The sequence below is a fragment of the Falco cherrug genome, chromosome 6 (genome assembly GCF_023634085.1).
Source record: "Falco cherrug isolate bFalChe1 chromosome 6, bFalChe1.pri, whole genome shotgun sequence".
NCBI lineage: Eukaryota > Metazoa > Chordata > Aves > Falconiformes > Falconidae > Falco > Falco cherrug.
Window position 1 is genome coordinate 12,353,819 of NC_073702.1, and position 11,053 is coordinate 12,364,871.

The window sequence follows — 11,053 nt, forward strand, 5'->3', positions numbered from 1 at the left end:
CAGGATAGGAAAGAAGGTAGACACAGTGGCTTTTTCATCTCATCACAAGGCGCTGTGATTATTTTGCATAGCCTCCTAACAAACAGCCTGTGTGGCACTTGCCATCAGCCCTCTCTTCGGGTTTGTGTTTAGTATGGAAGGTAAAATGGGGACATTGTTGAATCCTATCTAACATGTCAGTTCTTCAAATAAGACCCATAGAATTGCAGGGCTGGTCAAAAATACCTCCAGAAAGGAAGTACCCGAGCTGCTTACATCGCTTTCTTCTCCCTTTAATACTTGGCAGGCTTTCACGTAGCTTGGTCAGGAAGTTAATACCGGGTGGTAGTTGGAGAGGTCACTTGCATCGAGCAATCTGAAATGCTAGCTGCCTGCTCTCATCTTTAGCCAGGAAGGGCACAGGCAGTCACTTGATTTCTTTCTTGATTTATTTATTTATTTTAAATTTTATTTTACTTTTTTCCTGTGCTGCTTCTAAGATGTCCTGGTGGTGCAAGACTTGGCAAAGAAAATGAAACCTCTATCCACTGTTTGATGGTTGTGTCTAAAAGGAGTTTCTTGCAAATTACTTTTTGTGAGAAGTAGCCTGCTAATTTTTGTAGCAGGGAGAAGCTCTGAAGGTAAGTGGCACCATTCCAGGTTAGCACAATGATTCACAGCCCTGAGCAGGGCAACAGGATGCAATTTAGCAGCCTCAATGGGGGAGGAGGCACGGAAATTTTTTAAAATAATATTTCCATTGCCAGGCCATTTACTTACGAAAATTCTTATGCTGGAGCCTGTCTCTGCCCTTATCTTCTGCTGCTGACCCTCAAGTTTCTTCCTTCCTGCTTCTCAGATGGAGCCTGGATTTTCACGTTGCCTCTGACTGATGCTTCTTTGCCTCCTGCTTCCTACCAGCTGTGTCTGTCATATTCATCAGGCAGGTTATAGGGCTGGAAGCGAGGTGGAAACAAGAAAAAACCCGATGTGTTTTTGTCTTATGCCTGTTTGCCGTGTCTTACACATGGACTATATGATGTTACAAGTTTGATTTGTAGGCAATATACATGTAGAGAATAGCTTTCTGCTTCATTCCTGTATTAGTAACTGAGAGATTGAAAACACTTCAATTACCAGATGGGCTGAGTGTTAATTCTCATGAACTTGGAAGCTTAGAGTTTATATTGTATATCTTACTCTTGGATTATAGTTGTGTGTGTTTATTTGTGTAAGTATGGGGTACAGCATGTACTATTTTGATGTACTATTTTTGATGATCACTGTATTGTTCCACTTCCTTAAAATAAATAAAATAAAAATAGACTAATACTTAGCAGCATGCTGAGTGGTGAAAGGTTGATGTTAATTAAATAGGACTGTTAAAGTGCATGTATGAAGAATTAGGGATGGTGCAGAACCTTTGTAAATACTTCAGCTACCCCTGCCTTTAGGCTGTCCAAATGCTGTGAAAATACAAAGTTTTTCAGTGCATTATAAAGCAAAATTAAAGAACAAGACAAAAAAGTGTTCCTTTTATATTGGCACTACTTGGGCCCCTCATTCGTGCATGTGTAAGTTGGGCAGCAAGAGGAGAGGTGGGAATTGAAATACAGAACTGTTGCTGAATTGTTACCTTTCAGTTCCTTTGTTCAGCATGAGATTTACTTTAGGTTTACTTTAACCACGGTAAAATAAACCTGGTTTTCCAAGAAGCCTCTGTATAAAAGAGCTAACAAAATATATCAACATTTGACTAATGCTTAATTTAATACTTTTTCATGAAAAATACTGCTGTCTTTTATTTTTTTCTTTGAACTATTTTTGTTCCAAAGTACCCAAAACTCTCCTATAGTGACATGGCTGTTTCTGTAAACACTGTCCATGGGCTGGCTCCAGGACTCTGTTTGTTCAGAGCGTGAGTTGGGAGACTCCCTTCCAACGGAGGAAATGGGCTGATGCATTAAGCTTTCGCTGGAGATTGTTCACATCCACAGAAGCTATATCCTCTGCAGAAAAACAGGGCTTGGATTCCTGCCACAGCGTGTCCGTGATGTTAACGAGTGGGAGAAACAGTGTGTTTGTTGCCTGCTTGAGCAGTAATCTGCTAATTCGGGGAAGGGGTGAGAAAACAAAGTGGAGTTCGATGAAATTAAATGTGACACTTAATCCTGTTAGCACACAGAGGGAAAAGCTTTGTGTTTTGTGGAGGGTAGGGAGGGGAGCTATTGAGTTTACCTGAAATCTATGCATCGGGAGGAACCAGATCAAGTGGGATCTGGATCCATGCCTTGTTTCAAATACATCATCTTTGCCAAACAGAAACCTCATCCGAGTTTCTTTAAAACTGAAGCCCTGCTTGTTTTCATCCCGAAGCAACTGTTGTTTAATACAGATGAGCAACTTGATCTTCTTGGGTTGCTCACATACCATAGTGATGAGCCTCACCAAAATACTAATAAAGAAGTTTTAAGTTTACTGCCTATTTAGGAGAAAAGAAAGTATGTTCAGGTGAGTTTTGTTGCTATCTTCATGGTGAGTTTAAATCCTTTTTTTGGTTTGAGGGTTGCTGCTTCAAGTAATAACTATTACTGCTCTCAGTTTTTTTCTTTGGTGTTGCTAATTTGGCAGCCTGAGCCTAAAATGGATTAAATTACTTTATAAGTTGTCAGTTAGATGTTTGGTGTGACTGCAGCACACAGTGGTGCTGAGCACAGTGGTTTCTGTGAGATCCCTGATGTAGTTCTGGATCGCAACGGGTGAATGCACTGGAGGGAGCGTGAGGCAAGGCAGCACTCACTGGTGGGGCTGGTAAGCCAGTTACACCAGTCAGTTGGTTAAATCTTTTTTTGTAGGCAGTGTGAAGAAGAGAGGAGGAAGGAGGACTGTTAGGGAGACTGTGGAGCTGGAAATTGCATTTCTCTTAAGATGCAACTTAGAGGAAAGCACAAACGAGGCTTATTAGAAACTGTGATGTGGGGCACAGAGGCTGCCATTGTGTGGTAACTGGAGGTAGAGAAGGTGGTTTAACGGGGAGAAGAAAGGTGTTTGTTGACTTTGATAAGCCTAGACTATGACAGTAGTTGCTGTTTGATTCAGCCCCTTTGAGAAGGGGTAGCTATAAGAGGATGTAAGGGGATGATGACTTAGATTCGTCTTTCTGGCAGTAGTCACAGAATGTGACTGTTACAGTCACAGCAAGATTTTTTTTGCCTTTACTTCAATGAAGAATGTTGTCTAAAAGTAAACCTGGAAGAGTCCCTGATGGGGGAGGAATGTAAGGATCAGTTGAAAGGACTGCAATTTAGATTTTATGCATAAAGAATCTGCAAGACTGTGTGTTTGGCTGGGTTTGTGGAGTTGCAAGCATTAATGATGTGTTTTGAGTTGGCAGGCGTATTTTTCTTGAAGTGATGGACGGATGAAGAAAGACTTCATATGTACCACTGGACACAGACCTGGAGTAGAGGCAGCTTTCCTGACCACATTCAGTAAAGTGGCAATTTATTTTAAAATTGCAAAGTAGATCATCCAGAGACGTGATGCCCAGAAGAGCTTTTCAGGATCTCCACTTTATAAACAAGTGGAAGATCTTTCTGTGGGTGGAGGGGGAAGGTAGCTGAATAAGAGAGCTAGGTCTGGACTGTCACAGAAATGATTGACAACTCAAAATGCATGGGTATGGAATAGTGCAAATATCTTTGGACTTTGGCAAGAACACTGTTAGCTAAGTTAACCTGAAAGAGGTCTAGGATGGAAATAGAAAAGTGAAACTTGAGGCAAGTACTATGCTTAGAGATTAAATGAAAATCTGTGTAGTGAATGAAGAGGTGAGGAGATTGAAGGATCTAAGATGGGGAAAATTGCTGAAGGACAGAAATACCCTAATAATGCACACTTCTACAGAAAACTTATTTGTAAATCCATAAGAAAGGGATATAATTAGAAACAAATGAACCAACTAAACTATTTTAACATGGTTATAGTAACCATAAGCATTAGCAATAGGAAATGCTTCCTGCGTTGCTTAATTCTTGCTCTGTGAATTTAATAGCACTCTTAAACCAAACAGCAGCAAGAAAAATTGACTGTACAAGTCTTTCAAGCATTGTGCCAAACCCCATTCCTACTTGTCTGCGTAAAAATGACATTTTAGGTTGGCAATTTCCCTTTCTTGAAAGGATCTTTATCTAGAACTTTCTTCAATAGAGGATAAAACATGCATCCACCATACTCCATCTGCTTGGTCATGCAAATACTGTCTTGTAACTATTGAAATGCCAGCCTCTAGCAGAGTCTCACAGCTTGAATGCCATTTGCCGCAGTTCATTCAGCAGCTGAGCTAGCTCTCTGGTGGGTGTAGAGGAAATGTTAGAGGCTAGCTGAACACAGTTTAGGTAATTTAGAGAAGGATGCGAAAACCCTTATTAAACCCCTTTGACGCTCAGTGGTGAACTTTTAATTTAAAGATGTTAGGAAACTAAGTTGTGCTGAATAGTAACTGTAAGCTTCTTTCTATTCAAATTTTGCTGCTGATGTGAAATCTTAAATTAAGTGCAGCTTTGCAGTATTGCTCCAGCAGAGTCTGAAATTCTTCTTTACCTTAAAACTCTGATTTTAAAGAAGTTAGATTTCCTGGGGAAAAGGGGCCAGCTACTCTATTATTCTGGCATAGTGTGCAAGCTGGCTGTTGAGTCATGTACTTTTGATGCTAGTAATGTTCTTGAGATTTCCTGAAGAGAGTGACTGGAATAGTACTTGCTACCTGACCGTATCGAACTCGGACCAAGCAAGTGGCACACGTAAAGCTGAGGCACTTGGGGTTGGGTTTTGTGTGTTTTGACTGTGCAAAAAATGACTTGCAGAAACAAGTGTTTACGTGTAGAGAATTTGAGGGAGATAAGTTAACAGAGAGAAACTATGAGCCTCAAGGGTCTTTGTTACAACTAGAGCCAAGACTCCTGAATTAAGAATTCCGGTTTAGAGAGTGCACATAAATTACCTCTTGTTTTAAAACGGCAAGTCTTTGTCAGGTTATGAAACAAAATAGGAATTGTGCAAAGGTTTCCTGATGAAACTCAAAAGCAAGGTGAAACGTGTTTGTAGGTTTTTAATTAAGCACTTAGTCAGTTTTGCAGCAAAACTTGCCTTCCCTCTTGAGTCTGTGATCAAACTCCTCCAAGAGAAATGTATGAGACTATGTAGGTCAACTGAATTGGAGGGAGGTTTCAGGGCCTAGTTTAGGTATAAAATTAGAGGCGCTCTGTCTTTGGACATAATTTTGATACCATGTTCAGTGGCTTGGGGGTTTCCTGTGAAGCAATTTACTTCAGATTCACTTTTTACAGTTGCTTCGGTTCAACTACTAGGTAGTTTGTACTCCATCATCTCTTCAGAATTATACAAGGTAAATCTTATGGGATGCCGTCTGTCTGTCTGCTTTTTGTTTCTCTTTCTCATATTAATATCCAAGTTGTCCAGCATCTATACTGAGAAAACATAAATGCTACAAAAAAGCCTCGGTGTGTCTGTATTTTTGCTGCTTTTCCAGTTTTACTCAACTGGAGATATGAAATTCATGCAAAGGAAGTCTGAGAGTGAGGTGGGCTTAATACTTAAGTTTAAACCTCAAAACTGCTAAAATCACCCTGTAAGGCATGACAGAGATGTTTTGGTAAATCCTCTTCTTAACCGTCAGCCAAAAGTTCATTTTCTGTTCGTGGTTTTTAACTTAACATAAAGTTTCCTTTAATTACACAGTTTTCAAAGTTCTTTCCATTGGACTGTAAGAATTCATGTGCGCTGAGTTGACTGCATTTGGTAAGAAAATTGAAGAGGTTTTTTAAGGTTGTGCAAGAAGCCAGTATTAAAACAGTAAACCTGCTTTCTTATGTTACTGTTATACTTAAGAAATTAATTAATAACAAAGGTCTCTAATGTAAAATTCTGTAGGTCAATGGATGTTTGTTGCTTTGCTTACCTGCAAATTTCTCACAAAATAGCAATCAGGATGTCACCAACATCCAGTGCTTCTGTGCCAAGCAAAAATTACATAGTTGGATTTCTTAATCACTTGATGCTTCTTTTCTTGGTTTCTACAAATTCTGGTGTTTGCTTAATATGGCCTTTTAATACATTACGTCTCAGAGTAAGACTTGTTGATTGTGGTAGGATAGAAATCTTGGTCTCTAAACTAGCAAAGCTGAAAATTCTTGCTAAGACTAAATGATATAGGTTATGTTGGGGGTGTGTGTGTGTGTGTGTGTTTCATTCCTTGCTTGATTGTTTTTAGTCTATGCACTAATTGTCTAAAGGTAGTCCTGCCCTTTATGTAGCCTTTGAAACTTTTCTAGTTAATAGCTTTAGTAACAAAGCGTGTAACTGTATGTGACCAGCAAAAATGTTTCTGTGCCGTGTCTATCTTGCTGAAACTAATTTCTACCTCTGAGACGTAGTAAATTTTGATATTTATTTGCGTGAAGAAAATGAGATAAATGTTGCTGTTAGAATTTTCTAAGTAAAATCACCTCAGCTGGAGATGGTCTGGAGACACTTGACTTAACAGCTCTCGTCAAAAATCAAAGATACGGGGAGAAGGTGGAGGGAGCCTCTGCTGTAGTACAAGGACAATCATGGTAGTGCTTGTTTTGCAGAAAAGCTTTGTTTAGTTTAGCAACCTTGTAGCTAAATGTTCCCCAGCACTTTGCAGCATAATCTGAGGAGACCAAAGCTATTTAGGAATGGAGGGAATGCAAACGTGGGGTAAAGATGCGTGCCATAGGTGGGGAGTTGAATTCAAGTGTGAGGAAGGAGGGCGTAGAACCTTAATTAGAGATTATTTAATGTCAAGCTGGTTCTTGATGTCCTGTGGCAGTAAAAACTTGTCCCTATGTGTTCGGCTTTTTTTTTTTTTTTCCTGTCATGTTTATAACAAGCAGTTGAGATCCTATGGCAGACCCCAAGGGCTGTTTCTCTATATGAAAGCGAGACATCCTGTTTTGTGTGACTCTTCCCACTCGGGACTGATGGCAGGGCTGGATTTGTGTGCCTGGATAGTTGGGGGGGGGGGGGGGTGGAGGGGGGTGTTAAATAACCGTTATCAGCCTGGAGTGGAGGGTTGAACTAGCAATTCTCTAGGCTGTACTGACATCTGGTGGCAGTTTATATAGTTTTTGAAATGTTTTTCGTTCAAACGTGGGACAATGAGTTATCTATAGTCTGCCTGCTTCTGTATTTTGGGCTGTTTCACTGTATTTTGTGGCTTCTATGTGGTAGCCTTTCTTCTCCCACTGTTTTGCTTCTGACTCACAGGGGGAGGAAAGTTTAAAACTGCTGAAACTAATGTGTCTTTTAGCTAGTTTAATATTTTTTTAAATTTAAAAATGTTCTAAGGACTTTAATTTCAGATTTATTTAATTTCTTTATTCTGTGTGTGTCTTACAGCAGTTACATGGAAAAGGAAACATTTTTGTTAGTTTGGTTTTTTTCCCCTCCCTTCAAAGAGCTGCAGGGCTCAAGAAGGAAATGAATGGGGTGTTCTTCTTTTTTTCAAAATGAAGGCACATACAGTTGTTAAAGGAGAGCCCCGAGATCCACCTCCATTTTTAGGTCTTCCCCATCAGATGGAGACCCTGGGGCTCGTCCTCACATACCCAGATACATAAGTGCATGTATCAAAAATGTAACACGGAATGAGCAGGACAGGAAGAAGCATAGAATTCATTGGTATGGGCTTGAAGTCGTCTTATAATCGTGCCAGGGTTTTTTGGAGAAAATTGGTAACAAATCATTGTTACCAGGACAAGAATTTTTTCGCTGAAGCTGGGTGCTCTTCCCGGAGCAGACAGGTGAGAAGAAAAACTTGGTAATTTTGAGGGAAATGCTGCTCCACTGCAGTAGGAGAACAGCAGAAGTGAATGGTTTGTGGTCTTTGCAGCTGCCACATAAGGGTGGAGACATATGAAGGGGGATCCACCAGACTCTACCTAAGCTCTAAGGACGCCAGCCACGTTGCATGCTCCTTCCCAAATCCAGATCTCAGTTCTCACTTCAAATTGACGTGGCTGTTGTACTTTAGATGTTACTAGTTGCTTTTTGAGGGGTGGCAGGTCAGTGAAAGAGGTAATTTGGTATATCTTTCCACATGTAAAGAACGCACAGCCTTTACTCCAGGATTCCACCAGGCAAGAAAGGAAGTGTTTTAAATACCCTGAAGTCTTCCCTGGGCCTGTTGCTTCGTAAGCAGTCTGTATTCAGGACGGGGATACAGCACAAGTATTTTGCCCCTCAAGTGGGTCGCTCCAGGTGGATCAGGGAGCCGCTCTGTAGGCAGATTAGCCTTCCCTCTGTGCATTATAGATTAATTTTGAGGAAGGTTTTGGAGATGGTTTTGAACTTTTTTCATTTGTAAAAGGCAGTCTAAGAGGGCTTACCATGTAAATAGTGCCCGATTAGTTTAGCTAGCGCCATAATATCCATAATGTTCAGTGGTACGTTCCTCCATATAAATGGTGTCTGTTGTAGAAGTAGCAAAAAGATAAGCTTTTTTAGAGGGCCACAAGTACAAGGAAAGTAGCAGGATGTCAATTCATCTGACCAGGCTGTAAAGGAGTTACACCTCACACTATGAATAATTTTCTCCGTGTTTACAAACTGGGAGTCATTTTCCTTTATTTTCCAGTCATCTGCTGTTGGGTGATATAATCAAGTGCTTCTTGACTATAACAGATACTCTGTAAAGTGAGCAGCTAGTGATTTGCATATGTTGGTACCCAACTTCTTGTCATCACAAGAAATCCTTAAGTTGCTAAAAAGGGAAGATAAAATGTTTTCTTTTCAGTCCTTCCCTTTTATGCTTCATTTTGAAATGAAAGTGAGTGAACGACTGCAGTCTTTTTATTGGCTTGTATTGTGCAATTCAGAATCTCTTCCTTCCAGGTGACGGCAGGGCAGTGCTTCAGTTGGGCAGGCCCTTCAGAATAGGAATTACTATGAGTATAAATGTAGTTCTTAACAGAAGATTTCCTGAAGTTGTTATGACTATCTGATGGGAAGCATACATGTAATATATGTGCAAACCTGACTAAAGTCCTGAGTCACTTGTGTCATTCGTTGAAATGCTGAAGCCAAAGAATATATGGTAAATCTCAAAACGTGTTTGTGATTCTGTAATAGTATGAGACAATAATATAGTGCTTAGTTTTCGTTCTGGTTTTTCTTGTTCTGAATTTCTGGATTGTTTTTCCTTCATCTGTTTGAGTTTTCCTTGTCGCTGCATCATTTGCCTTGACAAGTTCACTTCTTTTGTGTGCTGACAATATGTTGCCTGTTACTACGCTAGCTCTCATAAATTTTCTTAGATATGAGGCCAACAGCACCAATAGTTCATAGGCTTATTTTGAAAGCAGAATTCTCTCTTGCTACAGAAAAAAGCCAAAGCAGACATATCTATTTTCTCCTGCTACTTACTTTTTAGCAAATATAGTATACCCTCTGAAGCTACATAGTTGGGGGGGTGGGTGTGCCTTAGGGACATACTGGATTACTGGGTGAGAAGTAATTTTTTAACTTCTGTTTATTTTTCCATATATTAAACTTGGGAAAACTCTTTTAATGTTAGAGGGTCTAACATAGGTTAACATTTTCAAACTGTCTGATTTTAAGCCCTGAAGTCTGAATTACACAGGGAAAATAAAATAATAGTAAATAGAAGTTCTAACCAACAGTAATAAAAGGTGCAAATCAAGAAGATATCATGATTTTGATATCAATAACTTGAATATTAAAAAAAAATTCATCGTAGCTCGTAGAGAATCAAAATAGGTTCTGTTAACAATAGAAATATCAGATGCCTGTCTGCCAAAGGTTGAGAGTACTGTGGTAAATTCAGTCAGACTGCCACAATATTATTTTTCTGCTCTCTCTCTTAAAGGGTTGAAGTGCATTCTGCAAATTTGTGCTTAATCTGGAAAACCTTGAATGAGAAATACCAGGTGTTCTTGTGGGTCTTTGAAGCTGGCCCTGCCTCCAACAGGGGCTGGGACTAGGTGTTGTCCTGAGATACATTCACACCTGCATCATTCTAAGATCTAGTGCTTTTTCATGCTCTGAGGGTGCAGCTCCATGATTTTCTTTCTGCACTTTATGCTTTTATTTCTACTGCTGGATTCATTGTTGAGCCAGCACCAGGATATTCTGTTTCTTGGAGGATCAGCTGGCACAGACTGGCTTGGTTCCTTGATTAAAGGACAGGGATTTCCCTCTTCTACTATATGTCTTGGAAGTACAAACCATAGCCACAGTCAAAATGTAAAAACTGGTGGAGTTTTTCAGGAGAAATGCATTTTCTGAGGGCAGAACTAGCATAGGTGGTTTAGTTGCTGACCAGAGAGCTCATTTATTCAGGACAGACAGCTGGAGAAGGAAACCTCTTAATTCTTGCAAGTTTTACCTTTGCCCTTGCAGTTCATGTTACTGTGTAGCAGACTGGAAGGTGAAGGTAAGCTGTACCTTCAGATTTATTTCAATTTTTCAGGCTCTCTAGGCCTTCTTATGAATGGTGAAGTGGGGCATAGTCCCCCTCTTTCCCTCTCCTGCTGCTGTAGTTCTTTGTGTTGACCTAAGGGATCCCCACCAGGGGATTTTTGTGACTGCAAGAACTGGGCTTTTAGATAGGTGGTTTGATTTTTTCAGAAGTACTGGAATGAAATGCAGGTAGTGGTAGAGGAGAAAATTGTACACTTTGGTCCAACTGAAACATACTTTATTACCAAAGGAAAGCTGTTTCTTCAGAAAGCTGGTGAATATTCTCTGCAATAAACGGTGTTCATGTAACAGTGAGAACAGTTACCAGTATTGGAGCAGCCCTTTTATGTGTTAAGCTCTCGGATAAAGCTCCTCTGACTTTTCAATAGCAAAATAAGTTTTCTTAAAAGTAGGTTGCTGTGATTCTGTAAGATGACTCAGGCTCCCAGTCACTTGCACAGGGTTGGGTTTTTTTGTACATGCATTTTTTTTATTATTTTCTCTTTTGAGGGTTTTGTCTTTTAGTCTACACGAGAAAAACTTTCTGGTT

At 40.0% G+C, this 11,053-nt stretch overlaps 1 long non-coding RNA gene across 1 annotated transcript in view; it reads left to right on the forward strand.

Moving 5' to 3' along the window:
• The window catches only part of LOC114014272 (uncharacterized), a 43,162-nt gene that overhangs the window by 24,833 nt on the left and 7,276 nt on the right, over positions 1-11,053 (forward strand). The gene's annotated exons all lie outside the window — the stretch shown is intronic.